Source organism: Nematolebias whitei, unplaced genomic scaffold (genome assembly GCF_014905685.2).
Source record: "Nematolebias whitei isolate Nwh7 unplaced genomic scaffold, NemWhi1 Nwh_scaf_94, whole genome shotgun sequence".
Lineage (NCBI taxonomy): Eukaryota > Metazoa > Chordata > Actinopteri > Cyprinodontiformes > Rivulidae > Nematolebias > Nematolebias whitei.
The window spans coordinates 19,290-39,609 of NW_023618639.1; the positions used below are offsets into that span (position 1 = coordinate 19,290).

General features: G+C 38.7%; 1 long non-coding RNA gene across 3 annotated transcripts; it reads right to left on the reverse strand.

The window, feature by feature from the left end:
* Positions 1–26: 26 nt before the first annotated feature.
* On the reverse strand, positions 27–19,456 carry LOC119429208. 3 transcript variants are annotated; one of them, XR_005187742.1, is made up of 3 exons: positions 19,361–19,456; positions 16,353–16,405; positions 27–377 (listed from the first exon to the last, which is right to left on the reverse strand). It is a non-coding gene; the product is annotated as an uncharacterized LOC119429208 (long non-coding RNA). The 3 variants fall into 3 exon arrangements; XR_005187744.1 differs by lacking the exon at positions 27–377 and adding an exon at positions 15,128–15,269; XR_005187743.1 differs by lacking the exon at positions 27–377 and adding an exon at positions 15,756–15,825.
* Between the last annotated feature and the right edge of the window lie 864 nt (positions 19,457–20,320).

Genomic DNA, 20,320 nt, shown 5'->3' on the forward strand with positions numbered 1-20,320 from the left:
CAGTCTTTCATACTGTCTTCACGTTCTGATTCAGAGTCTGATGAGTTATTTAGCAGAGAGTCAGGATCGGTCATTTCACCATCCTCTTCATTGTCCTCATTAACGTCAGTCTTTGAAGAGCTGGAACTGTCTTTGTGAGTCTTTAAATCTGGGTTCTTGGTAAGTTGTTTTATATCCTCCTCACTCTTTAAAGAAACTGTAGTGACCAAAAACCTGATATTGGTCTCCTCCATATTGAGTTGGTCTTCCACCAGACTGGTCTAAGGGTCTTTTCTTCCACTCTATGATAAGAGGCTCTGGGTCCTGCTGGTCAATATCAGGCCTTCAGTCTTGAGGAGCTTCTTCTTTTAATCAGCTCTAAACAGAAGCAGGAACCACTGAAACACATGAACATAAAGGACAATGTTACTTCAACACACACACACACACACATACACACTCACACACACACACACACACACTCACACACACACACATACACGCACACACACAAACAATTTTACACTCACAATCACCATATTATGTCTGCATATACATTAATACCAACATATTAGTACAAAAGAACAATTTTAAAGGCTGAAAAACTAAATTTCAAGTTATTCTGTTCTGAACAAAGGACCACCTGTGACAAATTACTTTTTTTAATATCATCCTTTTGAATTTAACAAAGGGCAGCACGGTGGTGCAACTGGTAGAGCTGCTGCCTCTCAGCGAGCAGGTCCCTGGTTCAAATCCAGGTCCAGGGGCCTTTCTGGGTGGAGTTTGCATGTTCTCTCTGTGCATGTGTGGGTTTTCTCCGGGTGCTCTGGTTTCCTCCCACAGACCAAAAACATGCATGTTAGGCTGATTGATAACTCTAAATTGTCTCTAGGTGTGAGTGAGAGAGTGAATGGTTGTTTGTCTCGTTTGTCTCTATGTGGCCCTGTGATGAACTTGCGACCCGTCCAGGGTGTACCCCGCCCCTCGCACAGTGATTGCTGGACATGGGCACCGGCGACCCCCATGACCCAAAAATGGAAGAAGCAGGTAAAAGATAATGGATGGATGAATTTAACGATTACTTAACAGCTAAATCACATTTCCAGTGTCAACCTTTAGGAGTTTTATCACTGAGAATCAACTTGCTCATTATGAAGGTTGCTGTTATAAATGACAATTTATGAAATTTCTTGTTGCTATAGATACTTGAACATTAAAAATCACATGATTGTTAATAATACAGGCAAACCACCTGTTATTGAGAAGGCATCATTTATATTTCATATTTGATCATTAAATGCATTACATTTTTCATAAAGTCTGGTCCCAAATATCAACAATTTAGCTCATCCAAATCCCCAAAACCATGTTTTTAATGATTTAATACAGTGTAGGACTCAAATTTGCAAATTATGATGAACTACAAACATCTAAAACTGACTCCTTCACAGAGAGAACATTTGGAGGGTTTTGGAGGAAAAGAAAAGACAAGTTAATCAGAGACGCACCTTTGCTATAGTTTTGTTCAAATATACCTATTTTAGTGTTAATATTGTTTATTTTCAAAAACTAAAGCAACAGAAAGAGCAAATTATACAGAGACAGGCTGTGCACGCTCCCGTGGGTCACTGTTATAAAAGTCATCCGATGTGTCTCATTGCCTGCTCGTCTCTCTGCTCCTCCTGTGCTCCTCCCTTCTACCCAGCTCCACCTGTCTGCTCCTCTCCAGCTAATATACTGTAGCATCACCTGCGGGGGCCACGCCTCGTCCTCCTCTCCCTCAGGTGGTGGAAGAATCAGTGAACGTCATTCTGTGGGTTCAGCTTCTCTGACAGATGTTTTTTTAATTTGCCAGCTTCAATATGGTCTCCAGTTCTTTTTCAAACTTGTTCTGAAATATGTTCTTCTATTTTGTGCACCACTCTTGAACGTCTTCCATGACATGTGGACAGCTGTCAGTCAATCATTGAGGGACACGCCTCCATTCTAGCAACACACATTCTGATTGAACAGCTCATGGCCAGTGAGCCCACGTGGGTCACTTTTTATTTGGATCAGCACCACAAACATGCATCTGAAATGATTGACAGAAAACCTGACAAGTTCCAAAACAATGTATTTCAGCTCATCACGTGACCTCAAAACAACAGGCCCCCCAATGCTGTAGGCCCCTGGACTTCAGCCCAGGTCAGCCCGTACATTAAAGCAGCCCAGGAAACAGAGACATTCAACAGCACACAGAACCACTGCTGGATCTGAATCACAGTTTTACCAAGACCCAAGGCCAGGCACCACACTTCTTCTGACTGGTTAGTAGGACTATTTAGTGTGGTTGGGAGTGTAAGCTGCACCTCTGTTAGATCCAGAGAAATGTCTGTTAAATCTCTTGGTGAACTCTGTTTATTTTTATTCGCAGGTACACCAGTGATCCGGCACAGCGCCAGAGTCAAGTCAGATTTATTTGTATAGCACATTTAAAACAGGAACTGTTACCAAAGTGTTTATCAGAGCACCATCAGACCCTGCATGTCTGGTGAACTCTTCTACTTCCTTAGCTTGGATTTTGACTCGGGTATCGTCCACCAGGGCTGGGTAAAAAAAATTAACTGATTTTAGTTAAAGAAGTTATTATGATATTCTGTGTATGTATATATCACAGTAAAACCACTTAAAATATTATTTTGAATGAAACTTGTTGATGACATTATTTTGAATGAAACTTGTTGATGACATTGTGAGTTTTTGTTTGTTGTTAGAGCATTTTGATAAGTGGACAGTATTGAAGTGACTGTTCTGATGAAATGTCAACAAATATTTAAACTAATATTCCAGAAAGTTTCTATTTCTGAATTCTTGGATATTTTGGTGTAGAGCAGAGGTCACTAATAGGTGGACCTCGGTCCGGATCCGGACCGAGTGATGGTTCTGTACGGACCTGTGCCCAATAAATTCAGGAAAAAAGATGATTTTCATGGAGCATTTTTCCAGCGATAGATAACTAAGGTGCAGAGACAGGGGAGGTGTGTTTTGGAGGTTCACTCTACTTCAGGTGTTACAGTAATAGTGTCACTCAGTTAATGAGCCAATCAAATATTTTGTTTTCCCTGCACGGCCGGTGCAGCGAGCTCTCAGAGAAGAGTTGAGAAGGAACAGAGGTAGAGACAGCATGTTGTGCTCCAAAATAAGAAAAGTTGATGCTGAAGACCGTTATTTTAAAGATGAATGGACAGAGAAATTAATGTTCATTCTTCCAGCAGGCAGTTCAAAACCTGTTTGCCTCATATGCTCTGAAACGGTCACATTAATTAAAAGTGGCAACGTGAAGTGCTCTTCATCTCTTTTGAGCAACGGTATCTGCTGAAGTCTGAGCAGAGAGCAGTGAATTAATCGAACTGGAAGCCCAGTATGACAGATCCACACTCCTCACCACAAATACTTTTACAGCCCAGCAGCTGCTGAATGTTCACTCAACGTATCGTGGATTTTAGGGCAACATAAAAAAAACATTTAGTGACGGCACAGACCTGAAGGAGTGCTTAAATGCTGTTGCTGAGACATTTGATGGAAAACAAAAAGACGAGACGTGGAAAAAATCAAACAAATCCTGATGTCAGCTTCAACAGCAAGAAGAAAATCAGAAATATTGCAGATGATGAGCTGGCACAGCTGCAGCTGTTCAGAGTCATTGATGATTACAGATGTTACTGATGATGCTCAGCTACAAGAGAACGGCTCTGATTCCATTCTAACCAAGATTTAATTTACTGGCAGGACAATCCCATGTCCATTTCTCTCATTAAGAAAAGTAAAATAAAAAATAAACAAAAGAGAAAAGGTGTTAAATGCTCTGTTTTCAGTTTTTTTCCTAAAAGAGCCATTTTTATTTATTGTTTTCTGAAGTGTTTTACTAGAAAATGTACATTTTTATAGGTTGGTGCCTCTTTAAGCAAAAAGATAAAAATCTTTACTTGCTCTGTTTACACTTTTTTTATACTAAAAGAGCCACTTTTAAATTATTTTCTGTTTTCTAAAGATGTTAACTTTATTACTTTAAGTGTAAGTCTTCAATTCTATAGGCTTGGACCTCTTCAACTTAAGAGAAAAGTCTTATTAGGCTCTGTTTGCACATTTAAGATGTATTTTATTCTGAGCTTTCTGTTTTAATCTGAAATAAAGGCCCTAAATTTATTTCAATTCAATTCAGTTTATTTATATAGCGCCAATTCACAACAGAAGTCGTCTCAGGGCACTATTTGTCTGGGACTACTTTTAAATATGGTAAAAGAGCTGGTTGTTTACTATAGTGCAGTTTGTTAACAGTGAAAATGTGAATACGGGGAGGCAAGACCATAAAAGACAAACGTTGGACTTTCGTTCGGACCTTTCACTAAGAAGAAATTTTATTAACTGGACCTCAGTGAGTTTTAATTGAACACCCCCAGTGCAGAGAATTGTATTTTCTAGTTGAAATTGAACGCATCGTGATGTCGTAACAACAAGCTGTGAAGAAGAGCAAGCTTGTTTTCAACAAGTCTGAATCACGGACAGCTTCACTGCAGGATCCAGACGGTTCCTAACACAGTTCAGCTCCACACTTCACTTTAAGGGGCCGTTTACACGGCACATATTTTGAGTGAATCTGCTACTTTCTCTCTGCGGTTCTGCTGTTCATTTACACGACACCAGTGCCCCCCCTCCTTGAATCTGGAGGTTTTTGAACTCACCTTCCAGAGTGGAGGTTTTTCGCTGACCGCCCGCTGACAACATAAACATCTCCCGCTGAGGCTTTGTGTTAAACCACATGCGCACACGCACGCGCAGACAGACGACATATTTCTATCAACAACATGGCAGCGGACACACTGCTTTCTGAGCTACGACTGATGAAATATATTTTGAGTCTGATATTTAATTAATCTTCACCTGAATGCAGCTGCTGTGACCAACATCTGTGTCGGAAGAGACACCAGTCAGATCCAGTTCTAATATCGCTGTTTATAGAACGAGGCGGGCGGATATTTCACGTGTCGCGCTGCACTATAACATACTAAATGTGCTAAATAATAACAGTTTAACAATAATAAACAGTATTAATGTTAGCGTGGGAGATATATAATGAAGTTATCTGAGCTAAATGAAGCTATCTGGACTCAAGTTATATGATTTAAACGATGCAAAACATGTTGCATGTTATTAAAGTTGAAAATGAAGACATCAGGTTTAATTTTTATTTATTTATTCAACATCACAAACTGTATGTCACACAAACACTGATAATTAAACTGAACACACTATTAAAAACACATTAACTGAACTGTAAACTACATGAACTGGACTCTGCTCTCTGTTTTCATCCTGGATTCTGGCGACATGTTTTTCTGGCTTGAACAGGCTGTCACTCCTTTGCTTAATGCAGCTTAAAACATTCAATGGATTGGAAAGAAGAAATGAGGGGAATTTTAAATTAATAGTTCATCCAACGTGACATTTCTCTCTTTGACGTCCTCCTGCACTGCACCTGGGCCGAGGCTCGTTCAGAACCGGCCCGCCTGGTGGGAGGACAGCTTCTCCTCACAGGAAAAGTAAAAACAAAAACTCAGTTGGTTGTTTTGTAACCTAAGTAAACACAAGCTAACATTATTGAGAACGTTGATTTACCTGCAGTAAATCGACTACTGATTATCACGAAGTAAAGTTCGACATCATCATCGTCGACTCGGTTCTGGTCTGCTCAGCGACCGGTGTGGAGCTGTTAGATGAAGTGGTCCCGCTTGGCGTAAAAATCTGTCAACTCTCATCCAAAATCCAGCTTTAACTTAAGATGTTGTTAGCTGAGCTTTTAGCCCAGAGGAAAGGAGCGGGCCGAGGCAGCAGCATGCACATTAGGTGAATGTACACAATTCACAGCGCCAACTAATGACCCGGCATGGTAACTACAGGTAACTACAGGTAACTACAGGTAACTACAGCGGATGCAGGAGGGCCGGGGGAGATTCCTCAGGTTGCATGTAAACACAAAATTTGTCCGTGTCAACGCAGATCTTTTCCTCCAAGTAACATATGAAAAAACCTATGTTTCCCCCCATCGTGTCCGTGTAAACAGGGACTAAACTGCAGTAAATAAATACATACCTAAATACTCACATAAATACATACCTATGTAACCCTGACGTTTGGTTTGATACCAGCGAACTGATGGATCACTCACCCAGGAGCTCTTCTCATTTTCACACCATTTATTAACACGAACTTCATCTGTAACAGAAAACAACGTGTGGTTTGTGGTGGTCTGACATGTAGCTCCTGCCCCAACTCTGAGAACATCAGGCAGTAAAAAACTGCTGTCACGCAGCCTCCACTTCCAAAATGATGGTTTTGTTGTGCAAGCTAACACTATGAATTACAGTAGTAATGATTGCAAGTGTTTTCAAAATAAAAGCTGTGAATGATGTCATATTTGCTGCCAAACTACAACATAATTTTTTAATGTCCGCTTGTGAATATGGATCCATAATATTTTTGCTTTTGTGTGGCCATTTGTTTGTTCAAGGGCTGGGCGATATGGACCAAAATATTTTCTTAAAATAATCTTGATATTTTAAGATAAATAGTGATATATATATGATATATATCTCAATATGTTTTTATTTCCATAAATTAATAACAAAAATATATTTCAGAGTCAAAGCTTTGTCCCAGTTGTCACACAGGCACATTTATTAACAAACAGCTGTAACTGTACAAAATAAATGTCTAAAAAATAAACTATTTACATATATTAAATAATAATCCTCTTCAGCTGTGCTGCCTTCACGACGTTAGTAAGTGTGTGTAAAGCAGCACGTGAGGGGCTATTTCTATTCAGTGAGGGAGGAGTTTCTTGAAACTGTCCAGATGACCTGAATGAAAAATGTTGGATTGTATACCTGGATTATTGAGCATGCACTTTGTTGTTTTCAACCAGTTTGACAAGACTGTCAACAAGGAAGAGGGCCGGCAATGGAGGAGGGGGCGTACCAAAGAGACCATCTTATCCAAGCAGAACTGGTTTGTTCCACTTTGGAGTAAGCTGTTGGGGCAAGAATCAGTTTTGTTGTGTGTTTCCTTGACAGATGAAGCCTTCTGGATCGAAGGCAAAACGTTTCAGCACAAAAAAAAAAAAGAAACTGTCCAGATGACCTGACTGAAAAATGTTGGATTGTAAACCTGGATTATTGAGCATGGACTTTGTTGTTCTCTCTGACATTTGATTTGATCTGATTTTACCAGGTGAAATGTTTGAGAACCAGTTCTCATTCACAAACAGGACCCGGCATGTTCCAGGAGTTCTTCATTCAAGCCTCAGAGCTGCTCGTGGAACCATTTCATCATCATCATAACCTTTATTTAACCAGGTTTGTCCCATTGAGATCAAAAGAGCTCTTTTACAAGAGAGACCTGGTCAAGACCATACCATACCATACCATACCAATTTATTTATAGAGCACTTAAAACAGCAACAAGGCCAACCAAAGTGCTGTAAGACTGACAGAGAGAGGAGAAAAAAACAGTCAGTAAAAGACACAATTACAACACAGTCAGAATAAACATAGACTTAAATAACAAACAACTCAATTAAAACAATTAAACTTCTGCAACTTCAGTAAAAAGGATCTATCTTGGGGGCGCTGTGGAACCGCGAGCCAAGATGTCAGCTTAAAGTAGATGCTCCGTGTGGCCTGCACCAAAACTTTGAAAGAACTCAAGATTAGAAACGTAAACTGGATCCGAAAATGTCAAAACCGACCGCTCACAAGGACTGTGATATTTTCACGCGAAAACGCGGTTCCCAAAAAACAGCTAAAACTGATATATCGGTGGTAGACCAAGACAAAGAGGGGGCCGCTAGCATTGATAGCATGTGTGATCTTAGCACGGTGCTAGCTGAACTTCGGTCGTTGCATTCAGAGTTCAGTGGATTTGGAAACAAACTGGACAACATAGATAAACGTATGGGGGAAATGACGAAGTCCATCACCTCTCTGGAGAAAAACATTGCAGAGGTGAAGCAAAATGTTGCTGCTAATGCTACTAGACTGGAGAAAGCTGAAAACAGAATCATGTCGGTGGAGGAACTTTTAGAAACTAGTACGGCTAGTCTTATCAAAGCCCTGAAACGAATATCCTACTTGGAAGCAAAGACCGACGACCTGGAGAATCAAGGCCGAAGGAAGAACCTTCGCCTTTTTGGGCTCCGGGAGAGCGTTGAGGGTCAGCGGCCGTTGCTGGAGTTTGTACAGGAGATGCTGCCGCGCTGGCTGGAGATCGATAGGTCCTTCACCATTGAGAGGGCTCACCGCACCCTGGCACCACCAAAACTGAACCAGCACAGAGCCGTCCTCATCCGTTTCCTGAATTTCCAAGATAGGGAATTTGTTTTCCGCTCTACAAAACAACGCAACATTGAATATGACGGAAATAAACTTTTTTTCACTCAGGATCTCTCAGCAGAAACCATCCGACAGCGAGCCGAGTTCGACAACATCAGGAAAGTGTTTGCTGCAAAAGGAATGTTCCGCGGGTTTCAATTTAACCCATGCAAAATGAGGATCCTCCACAATGGGAAAATACAGTTGTTTACATCTCCTAAGGAAGCCGGGGAGTTCCTCCGCACACACGCTGGACAGGACTGACTGTACTGGTGAGCAGTTCAGTTCCTGAATGACAGAATTAGCTGCTCATAATCGATAGCTTCACTTCTATACATCGGTTGACATAATATCCAGTTAATCTCTGACATATCTATAAGTCATAGGCAACTACGCAGTTAATTTCTTCTCCTTTTCTTTATTGTTATGCAAGATATTTCCATATATTCGTATAACGCTTTTACAAATACTTGCAAACTTGCCGGCTCTGTATGTCACATTAATACAAAACATTTTGGTTAAGCACCTACTCTCAGAGGAAATATATGCCTATGTATGGGTTTGTTGTATTTGTGTTTTATTATGGTGTATGGTTCGCGGACACCACTGTTGCTTTTTAAGTTGGGTTTCATAGTTCAGCTACTCCCCTTATTAGTGGATTAGCATAAGCCCCAATTTATTAGTCTGAGTAAGGGAGGGGGGAATTTAAGTGTTATGTGTCATTTTCAGAGTTTTCTTTTCTCATTTAGTTACTCATTTTATTTTATTCAAACCTTTGTGCATTTTATGTTAACTCAGCTTCATGTATTGTCATATTGGTATTTCAGGAAAAAAGCAAAGTATGGAACAAGTTAATACTCATAATATTTCTTACATAAAAATTACAAGCTGGAATGTGAGGGGACTTAGGAAACAAATTAAACTAAAACAGGTTATAAAAGGGATTTAACAGCTTAAACAGCTTCCTGGAATATCTTACAAAAAGATTTGAAGCTTTCGACCTTGACCTCTCTAAGTGTCTTTAAGAATCTGTTGGACACCTGGCAGGGTCCAATGCTGACATGTTCCTGTTTTTAGTTTTCTACATTTGTCTTGGAATCTAGCTGTTTTTTGTTTTGTTACCTTTTCTTTTTAGCCATCCTATTTGTTAAAAAAAAAAAAAAAAAAAAAACTGTAGTATGCTTTTTTTATAACTGTTTATTGTTGTTGCTGTTGTCCATTGTTGTCATCTTTCTTTGTTGAAATCAGGTCTCTCTTGTAAATGAGTCCTCGAGGCTCAATGGGATTTACCTGTATAAATAAAGGTTGATTGATTAAATCGAAGATAATTCTTCTTCAAGAAACTCATTTAACAGATTGTGAAATAAGGTTTGTAAAAAATAGATGGCCGGGCCAGGTGATACATGCGCCATATAATAACTATGCAAGAGGCATAATTATTTTGATCCACAAAAGCATACCATTCCAAATCCTAAAAACAATAAAAGATTCAGCCGGTAGGTATGTAATTGTTCAGGGTAACATTTTCTCAATTACGTTAAATTTAGTGAGTTTATATGGCCCAAATGAAAATAAGCCGAAATTCTTTGAAGATTTGTTTCTTACTATATCTACTCTTAAAGGATTTTATGTAATTGGAGGAGATTTTAATTGCACCTTAAACCCAAATATAGATCGATCAACAGGTTCAGATGTTATAAAGCTCAAACTAGAAAATTGATAAATCAATATATATTAGATATCAACTTGATGGAAGTGTGGAGAGAACAAAATCCTGATAAAATAGAATTCTCTTGTCACTCGAGTATGTATAAATCCCGCTCACGTATCGATTATTTTCTTGTTTCAAGAGAACTTTTATTAAGGGTGAATCAACGCCAGTAAGACAGCATAGTGATCAGTGATCATGCACCCATCTCATTGAATATTTACGTAGAAAACGTTGTCCATAACCTACCCTGTTGGCGGTTTCAAGCAAGATGGCTACAAGATCAAAAATTTGTCAAATTGATAGGGGAGAAGATAGACACATACTTTGAATTTAACACAGATCAGACTTGCGCCTCAGTGAGATGGGAAGGATTCAAAGCATATATTCGAGGTGAAATTCTTAGTTATACAAGTACAAAGAACAAGCAACAAAAGAAACAAATGGAAATCTTGGATAAACAAATTAAATTTTTGGAATTAGACTTAAATAATAATGATGACCAAATTAAGCAGAGTGAATTGTTACGTTTGAGAACTGAATATAATAAATTATCTTATGAGGCAGCAGCAAAAAGTTTAATGTGGTTAAAGCAATCTTATTATGACCAAGGAGAGAGGGCTGGGAAACTCTTGACATGGAGAATTAAGAAAATACAAAGTGAAAGAGCAATTAACAAGATAAAGACCTCCTCTGGCAGGGTAACAGTAGATCCATCTGAAATTAACAATAGTTTTAGGCAATTCTATGTTAAACTATATAAATCAGAGTGTAGCCACGCCTCGGAAGAACAAGATATATTCTTAGATCAACTTCAGTTTCAGACACTCACAGAAGAGAGAGAAAAGGAGTTGGACATAAACTTAAAGATTGAAGAAATTTCACAGGCCATACAGAGTATCAATAGTGGTAAAGCTCCTGGACCGGACGGCTTCCCCATTGAATTCTACAAAACTTTCAAAGAAAAACTTATAGTCCCACTCTTCAACATGTATGAAGAAGCATTTAGAAATGAAGTTCTCCCACCCACTCTGAGACAAGCAATGATCACATTGATATTGAAACCTGGTAAACCCCCTGAGGAGTGCTCTTCGTTTAGACCAATAAGTCTGATGGGGGTGGACACTAAAATACTCTGTAAAGTTTTAGCAAAAAGATTAGACCCCTTTATCTCACATTTAGTTCATAACGATCAAAACGGCTTTGTACCAAAACGTCAAGGGTTTCACAATATAAAGAGAGTCCTAAACATAATTCATGAGAAATTTGACGCTAAAGATACAGCTGTATTATCACTTGACACTCGTCAGGCCTTTGACAGAATTGAATGGTCATATCTATTTAATGTTCTCCCGAGATATGGATTTGGATGCAATTTCCTCAAATGGGTTAAGCTTTTGTATACAATTCCCGAAGCCAGTGTTTGGACAAACAACTTAGCTTCCAAACCTTTCACATTAGAACGTTCTACTCGCCAGGGTTGCTCGTTATCTCTAATGCTATTTGCTTTAGCTATAGAACCCTTGGCAATGATGATAAGAATGTGAACTGATTTATTTGGCATTCAGTTGGGAGACCAAGAGCATAGATTGGCATTGTACGTTGATGATCTGATAGTTTTTTTGACAAGGCTGCCCGTTAGCATCCCAAATTTAATGCAACAAATAGAGTTGTTTGGACAGTTTTCTGGCTACAAAATAAATGATTCAAAGTCCTCTATTCTATTTTTGAACAGGGATGAAAGACTAAACCCAGTTATGCAAACCCCATTTATCAATGCAAGAGAGGGATTAGTGTACCTTGGTGTTAAAATTACCCCAGACATTAAAACAATTGTACCAACAAACTATGATCCTATGGTTAGTGAAGTAAATGAGTCACTAAATAAATGGATGATAATGCCCATATCAATGATTGGCCGAATAAACATAATCAAAATGAATATATTACCAAAATTTTTGCATCTGTTTCAGTCAATTCCTTTGCCTCTTCCAAAACAATTTTTTGATGGATTAAACTGTATTTTTAATAGATTTATTTGGAACAATAAAAAACCTAGAACAAGACTTCACCTACTGTACCTGCCATATGAGGGGGGCTACAACTCCCTAATTTTAAATTGTATTATTGGGCCGCGCAGCTGCGCTCAGCCATGTTCTACTTTTCAACCGAAACACCCACCAGCGTGGACAAAAATTGAACAATTAGTAACAAACCTTAGATTAAATTTGTATTTGTATTCCGCAAGGCCAAAACAATTGATAAAAATGACAAAAAAACCCTTTTTAAAAAACACAATTGACGTTTGGTATAGGACCCATCAATATATTGGAGATACTCCTTCCATTTCTCCTTTTTCACCTATTTGGGGGAACAGATATTTTAAGGCAGGAAGAGCTGACGGAGGTTTCAAAATCTGGGCAAATAAAGGTGTACAAAAACTGGCAGATAAGGATGACAGGCTTCTTACATTTGAGCAGTTATGCCAAATATATAGCATCTCAAAGAAACACTTTTATAAGTATTTACAAGTTAAACATTTCATTATGTCAAAACACAAACAGATTGAATCCAGACCACCACTATCATACCTCGGGAATATTGTAGTAGACAATCTGGAGCGGAGAGGCCACATTTCTTTATTTTATGCAGCTTTACTAATGCATGATGAGGAATCTACCGCAGACAGATTGGATGCATGGAAATCCGACTTCCGAGAAGAGATACAAGTGGCGGACTGCGAAACCGCATGCTTAAAAGCCCAAAAGCAGTCAATTAACACCAAGATGAAACTCCTCCAATACAAGTGGTTGATGATAACTTACATAACTCCTGTCAAACTGAATCGCTGGTCACCTAACATCCCAGACAACTGCAGTAGGTGCTTGGTTGGAAGGGGTACTCTTTTTCACTGTGTATGGGAGTGTCCAAAAATACAGCAATACTGGAACTCAGTTACGCAAACTTTGTCAAGGATTGTTGGGAGTGAATGTACCCACTGAGGCTAAAATGTGTGTTTTAGGTATTTACCCAGAGAACTGTATTCTTAGTTCCAGACAGTTAAAATTCATCGATTTTGGACTCCTGCAGGCCAGGAGATTAATATCTCTACACTGGAAAAAAATGGACATACTGTCAAATCACATGTGGGTAAAGGAGGTGGCATCATGTATGGCTCTGGAGCGACTCACTTATAATGTCAGAGGAAAGGGAGCGAAATTTGAAGAAACCTGGTCACCATTGACTGAGTTCCTGAAACACTACAAAGGAAACTAAATGAACGGTGCATGTTGCTGAGAATTTTTTGAGTTGTTTTTATTTATTTATTTGTATTATTGATTTATTGATTTATTTTGTGTTTTCTGATATGTGTACAGTTGATTTTTTTTTTCCTTTTTAGTTCTGTTTGCTCTGGGGACTAAGTTGTTTAATGTGAATCTTATGTTAATGTACCACTGTCTTGAGACCGGAGGCTGTAGGTCGTGTTGTTTAAAGTCAACAAAGATGAAAGATAAGGTGCTGTCAACTTAAGAATAGTCTTGTAAATCAAAACATACCAATGGTCAAGCAGACGTACATGCAGAGACAGCCATTTTACCTCATCATACAAGAGACAGTGATGAGTTAGGGCTCCATAATTTGTAATAAACCGCAAAGCGCCATGATACACGCTATCCAGCATGTGACGACATTGAGCAGAGGCGTTCATGTATAATACATCACCATAGTCAATAATTGGAAGAAAAGTTGACTCCACCAATTTCTGTTTTACCCTAAAAGAAAAGCAGGATTTATTCTGAAAATAAAATCCAAGTAAAAGCTTCAGTTTATTTACAGAAAACTGAATATGAGCTTTAAAAGACAATCTGTCATCAATTAAAAATCCCAGATATTTGAATGAAGATACAAGTTCAATTTGTTGACCATCACTAGTGGTGATGAGAGACTGGTTTGACCTTGATGATTTCTCACGTGTCTCACCAGATCTGCTAAATAAGTTAGAAATCTCATTGATCTGAGTTAAAATGATTCTTTATTTATCCTTTACATTCTCAAATGATATGAAACTAGTGATTGATTTGAGTCAAAGTCTCTAAAAGTAATATTTGTAAGTAAATCTATCTTTAGGAGTTGACCTATTCAAGATGGCCACCACAGCTAATTGAACCAAAAATCACAAGTACTGAGTGTGTCAGATACTGAACTGCAGCTGATGTGGCAGTAGCTGAGAGTCATCCTCGAAACATATTTCAAGAGGTAACAGATCACAAATGATCTCCCACAATAACCTGAGATTGTTCATAAGGTCATCTGTACAGTTTGACTCAAACGCTCAAACTACATCCACTATGACCAGATGTTCTGATGAGTTCAAGGAATGTTACACCTTCATCTCCTTCATACTTTCATGAATTTACACTATTTTACAATTGTTTAGATCAGTAACTCTCACCATAAAGCTGTTATTAATATGTGAATGTAAAAATGACTCCATCATTTCAAATGATAAACGTCATGTGGACGACATAAAGCTGCTTCCATTAACTTCTTCCATTTCATAAAGAGCATTGAAGATGATTTCTCTGTGATGATGTCACGATCAGTGTGTTTTCATCATGATTTCATGGATCTTTATGTTTCAGATCACAAGTCATTTCTCTTTGGATCATTATAATTTTGTTCTTTGATTATTTAGTCTCCCTGGAGGCCGTGCTCCAGGTGGGTTTGCAGAGATCACATGGAACAGTTGTTGCACAAATCAAACACAATTCAAGTCACATTTAAAAGTGACATCATCATAATGATGTCTATTGTTACATTTAATAAGAAAAATAACATTTCAAACCTCACACTGTCACATCCTTCTTTAATAAGAGCTGACTTCATTTTATTGTTATTGAATAAAAATCTACATGTTGGATGTAAAATATGTGTGTAGTTTTAAAATATAGCATACTTTATAAAAATATAATTACAAAGAGCTCTGGTAAAACATGAAAGTGCGAACAGAACTGCTCCTAAAATCATTTTAAAAGCAGCTCACCAGATATAATTCAGTGTTAGACTTTTCTCCTCTGTCTCTTAATAAATACTTACCTAAATGTTTTTGCAGGTTTTGAATCGTCTTCTGCTGAACTTGATCCACCAGAAAGACTGTGTGGTTCACAGAGTTTCTGCACAAATCAAAACATGAAACTTTAAATTAAAATGTTCTGAGAGAACAACAAGGATCATTTTTATGCACACTAACCAGAAACCTCCAGTGATTTTGGTCGACATGGACAAATAACACAAAGCTCTTGTAATTCTCAACATTTACCAGGAAAAACAAACACTTGATGTTAAAATGATATAAATGTCATTTCTGACATTAATGTACAATTTGAACTTTATTTTTCCAAATGGTTATTGTCACATAAAATATTAAACATATAAATTATTTTAAATGAAACATTCCTGTTTTTACTTGAACTATGTTGCATTTCAACGAGACAATAAATTTTCTGCACTAATGATGTGATTTCTGGTAAAGCCGTACTTACCCTCGCTGTTTCTACAACATCCTGAAGAACGAGCAACAAACACAGAAACTTAGGGACAATTCTGTGGAAAATGTCCAACTTTGCAGGGCCTTTATTTTGAAATTCCACGTGAGATCTTGGTGACATCTGGTGAGCAACATCTGGAGATGTTCTACAGTCAGCCTGAAGTGAGACTGGTCACTGGAAACTAAGAGTTTTGTTTTAATATTAATGGAAACTTCAGGGAAAACAATTGAACATTCTCACATCATGAACATACAAATAACCACAAAACAGAGACTAAAGTCAAATATTATGGATCATATTCACAGGCGGACATTAAAAATCATTTCTGAACATGGTCCAGCAAGAATGACTTCAATCAACTCGAGTCAAAACATGAAAAACTCATTGGAGTTTTTTATTTATTTAACTTAAACACAAAAAGTTCTCTACTCTTTGGATATGGGGGCGAGATTGAAACTTTTTGTGGAAACAGCTGAGCAGGAATGTTGGTCCCGTTACAGCTTCCAGTGCTAACATGTGTTTTTTGTCCAGAGTTTGTACCAACAGGAAACACACATCAGCTTTTATTTTGAAAGAACCTCGCAAGAGTGACTCCCTGGTGGTGTTAGCGCGTGCACAACCAAACCGCGTGAGCGCTGACTTTTTGAAGTGGAGGCTGCTGGACCGAAGTTTAATATTGAACAACTTTACTAGAAATTACAACCATACCTGTTAGAGAACAAACATGTGGTTGGTGGAGGTCTGACGTGAAGCTCCTGCTCCTACACAGAAAAATAGAGACACAGTCACGAGACTAGATTATCCAAGCACGCGACGACATGTGGCTGCTAACAGCTACACATGCTAACAGCTACACATGCTAACAGATACACATGCTCACAGCTACACATGCTAACAGATACATATGCTAACAGCTACACATGCTAACAGCTACAGACGCTAACAGCTACAGACACTAACAGCTACAGATGCTAACAACTACAGACGCTAACAGCTACAGATGCTAACAACTTGTTAAAGACGTGATCTGGCTGCGGGCCACCGGATCCAGAAACCCCCTCCAGCCCACGTCTTTACCCCCGGCTCGAACCTCCCTCAGAAGTGGCAACTCATGCTAACAAATAAATCAAGGAAACGTCCATTGAGTTTTATCAGTAATATTAAAAAAGACAAGAGAAGATTACAATTTCACAGCGCTGGACTCTACACAATCCTGTGACGCGTTCACAGAACCGGAAGAGCCCCGAAGTCCCGTGTTGTCACTCATTTATGGGGTCCTTGACTCCGCCTTTCGCAGAAGGGGAGCGCAACCTGTGAGTGTATGAGGGGGCGTGACTAAGTGTGGTTTTATGTGTAATGACGTGTAAGGAAAACATGAGACGGTGCTTTAAAGCCTTTTCTACGTGATGAGGCAAGCTGAATAAACTATTTCTTGACAGATATTGAATTATCAGGGAGACTCTCTTAAGAGTTTGCTGGCCCAGTTTAACCCAGTCAGAACCGGGTCAGAATTTCATTATAATCCCGTCTCTGAGCAGATCAAAACATAGGACCCGTCTAAATAGGAAATAACTTAACAAACTACAGCTACAGACGCTAACAGCTACAGACGCTAACAACTACAGACGCTAACAACTACAGACACTAACAGCTACAGATGTTAACAACTACAGACGCTAACAGCTAAAGACGCTAACAATTACAGACGCTAACAGCTACAGATGTTAACAACTAAAGACGCTAACAGATACAGATGTTAACAACTACAGACACTAACAGCTAAAGATGTTAACCACTACAGACACTAACAGCTACAGACACTAACAACTACAGATGCTAACAACTACAGATGTTAACAACTACAGAAACTAACAACTACAGATGTTAACAACTACAGACACTAACAGCTACAGACACTAACAGCTACAGATGTTAACAACTACAGACACCAACAGCTACAGATGTTAACAACTACAGACGCTAACAGATACAGACACTAACAACTACAGACACTAACAACTACAGATGTTAACAACTACAGACACTAACAGCTACAGATGTTAACAACTACAGACACTAACAGCTACAGATGTTAACAACTACAGATGTTAACAACTACAGACACTAACAGCTACAGATGTTAACAACTACAGATGCTAACAGCTAAAGACGCTAACAATTACAGATGCTAACAGCTACAGATGTTAACAACTAAAGACGCTAACAGATACAGATGTTAACAACTACAGACACTAACAGCTAAATATGTTAACAACTACAGATGTTAACAACTACAGAAACTAACAACTACAGATGTTAACAACTACAGACACTAACAGCTACAGACACTAACAGCTACAGATGTTAACAACTACAGACACTAACAGCTACAGATGTTAACAACTACAGATACTAACAGCTACAGACACTAACAACTACAGACACTAACAACTACAGATGTTAACAACTGCAGACACTAACAGCTACAGATGTTAACAACTACAGACATTAACAGCTACAGACACTAACAGCTACAGATGTTAACAACTACAGACACTAACAGCTACAGACACTAACAGCTACAGACACTAACAACTACAGACACTAACAACTACAGATGTTAACAACTACAGATGTTAACAACTACAGACACTAACAGCTACAGACACCACCAACTACAGATGCTAACAACTACAGATGTTAACAACTACAGACACTAACAACTACAGATGTTAACAACTACAGACACTAACAGCTACAGACACTAACAACTACAGACACTAACAACTACAGATGTTAACAACTACAGATGTTAACAGCTACAGACACTAACAACTACAGACACTAACAACTACAGACGTTAACAACTACAGACGCTAACAGCTACAGACGCTAACAACTACAGACCCTAACAGCTACAGACGCTAACAGCTACAGACGCTAACAGCTACAGACGTTAACAGCTACAGACGCTAACAACTACAGACGTTAACAACTACAGACGCTAACAGCTACAGACGCTAACAGCTACAGACGCTGACAGCTACAGACGCTGACAGCTACATATGCAAACAGCTACAGATGCTAACAACTGCAGACGTTAACAACTACAAACGCTAACAGCTACAAATGTTAACAGCTACAGACGCTAACAGCTACAGACGCTGACAGCTACAAATGTTAACAACTACAGACGCTAACAGCTACAAATGTTAACAGCTACAGACGCTAACAGCTACAGACGCTGACAGCTACAGACGCTGACAACTACAGACGCTGACAGCTACAGATGCAAACAACTACAGACGCTAACAGCTACAGACGCTGACAGCTACAGATGCAAACAGCTACAGATGCTAACAGCTACAGACGTTAACAGCTACAGACGCTAACAACTACAGACGTTAACAACTACAGACGCTAACAGCTACAGATGCAAACAGCTACAGACGCTAACAGCTACAGACGCTGACAGCTACAGACGCTGACAGCTACAGATGCAAACAGCTACAGATGCTAACAACTGCAGACGTTAACAACTACAGACGTTAACAGCTACAGATGCTAACAACTACAGACGCTAACTGCAGACGCTAACAGCTACAGATGCTAACAGACTGAACTAACTTCCTCTGCACAGACAATAAGCTGCAGCGTTACAAGCCTCTGGCAGCAGCAGCTTGGAACTAAATCACAGAATAAAGTATTTGACTCACGAGAAGTCTTTTTTCATCAGTAATTGAAATAAATCACGGAGCTAAATCCAGACGAAGCTTCTCATCACGAAGGAAAACAAACAGGCCGAGCTGTGACGTCATGTTCACATATTTACCAGCAGCAGGGTTGCCAGGTGAAAAATGTAGGATTATCGTACTAGGGACATAAAATAATGGGTCCGCTTCCAGACCTGCTCTGCTTCTTCTTCTTTTCTTTTCATCACTTATGGGACGCAGCGGACTATTCATCCGTTGTTCTCACACAAATACATTCAACACATAAAGTACAAGTTTTTATGGCGTTCATGTTGGTGGACTGTCTAATAGTTTGAATATTTTGTTTGACCTCATTTTAAAAATGGAAATAAGTGGTTTTTGATTAATGTGACGTCATTTGTGGATTTGTTTAAAAAAATCTATAATGAGATGAATGATATAAAATAGTTTTCTTTTAGCCGATGGTTCAGTGAAGCCAAATAATATGTGTTCAAAGCAAAGGGACAGATGTGGTTCAGTAGAAGTAGAAATCAGGATGCATAGATCTGCCCATAGTTGGAGAGAAGGAGATAAAATCTCCCTTTCAATGATAAATCTCTTTGCAGCCACTGGTTAAGTTTTTTAGGAGATTTATCAATAATTGAGTTAAAGTTCAGATTGTTGAAGTTCACCACCAGAGGGAGACAAACCCTCACACTCAACCTCACTGACACCAGAAGAAGAATTCAAACATTTATAAATTCATTACACTTAAAGAATGTTTTATTAAAAATGAAATTTAAATTAAATGAAAATGAAACTTAAAAATGAAAAATATATTTTTCTTCTAACAGAAGTATTTTGATTTTTCAAAGTAAAAGTTTTAAAATTGAGTAAATTTAAATGAGTCCACAGGAGGAGCTGGTGTCAGTCTCCAGCAGTCACTGTGTGAGAGGTGGGGGACACCTGGACATGTCTCCAGTC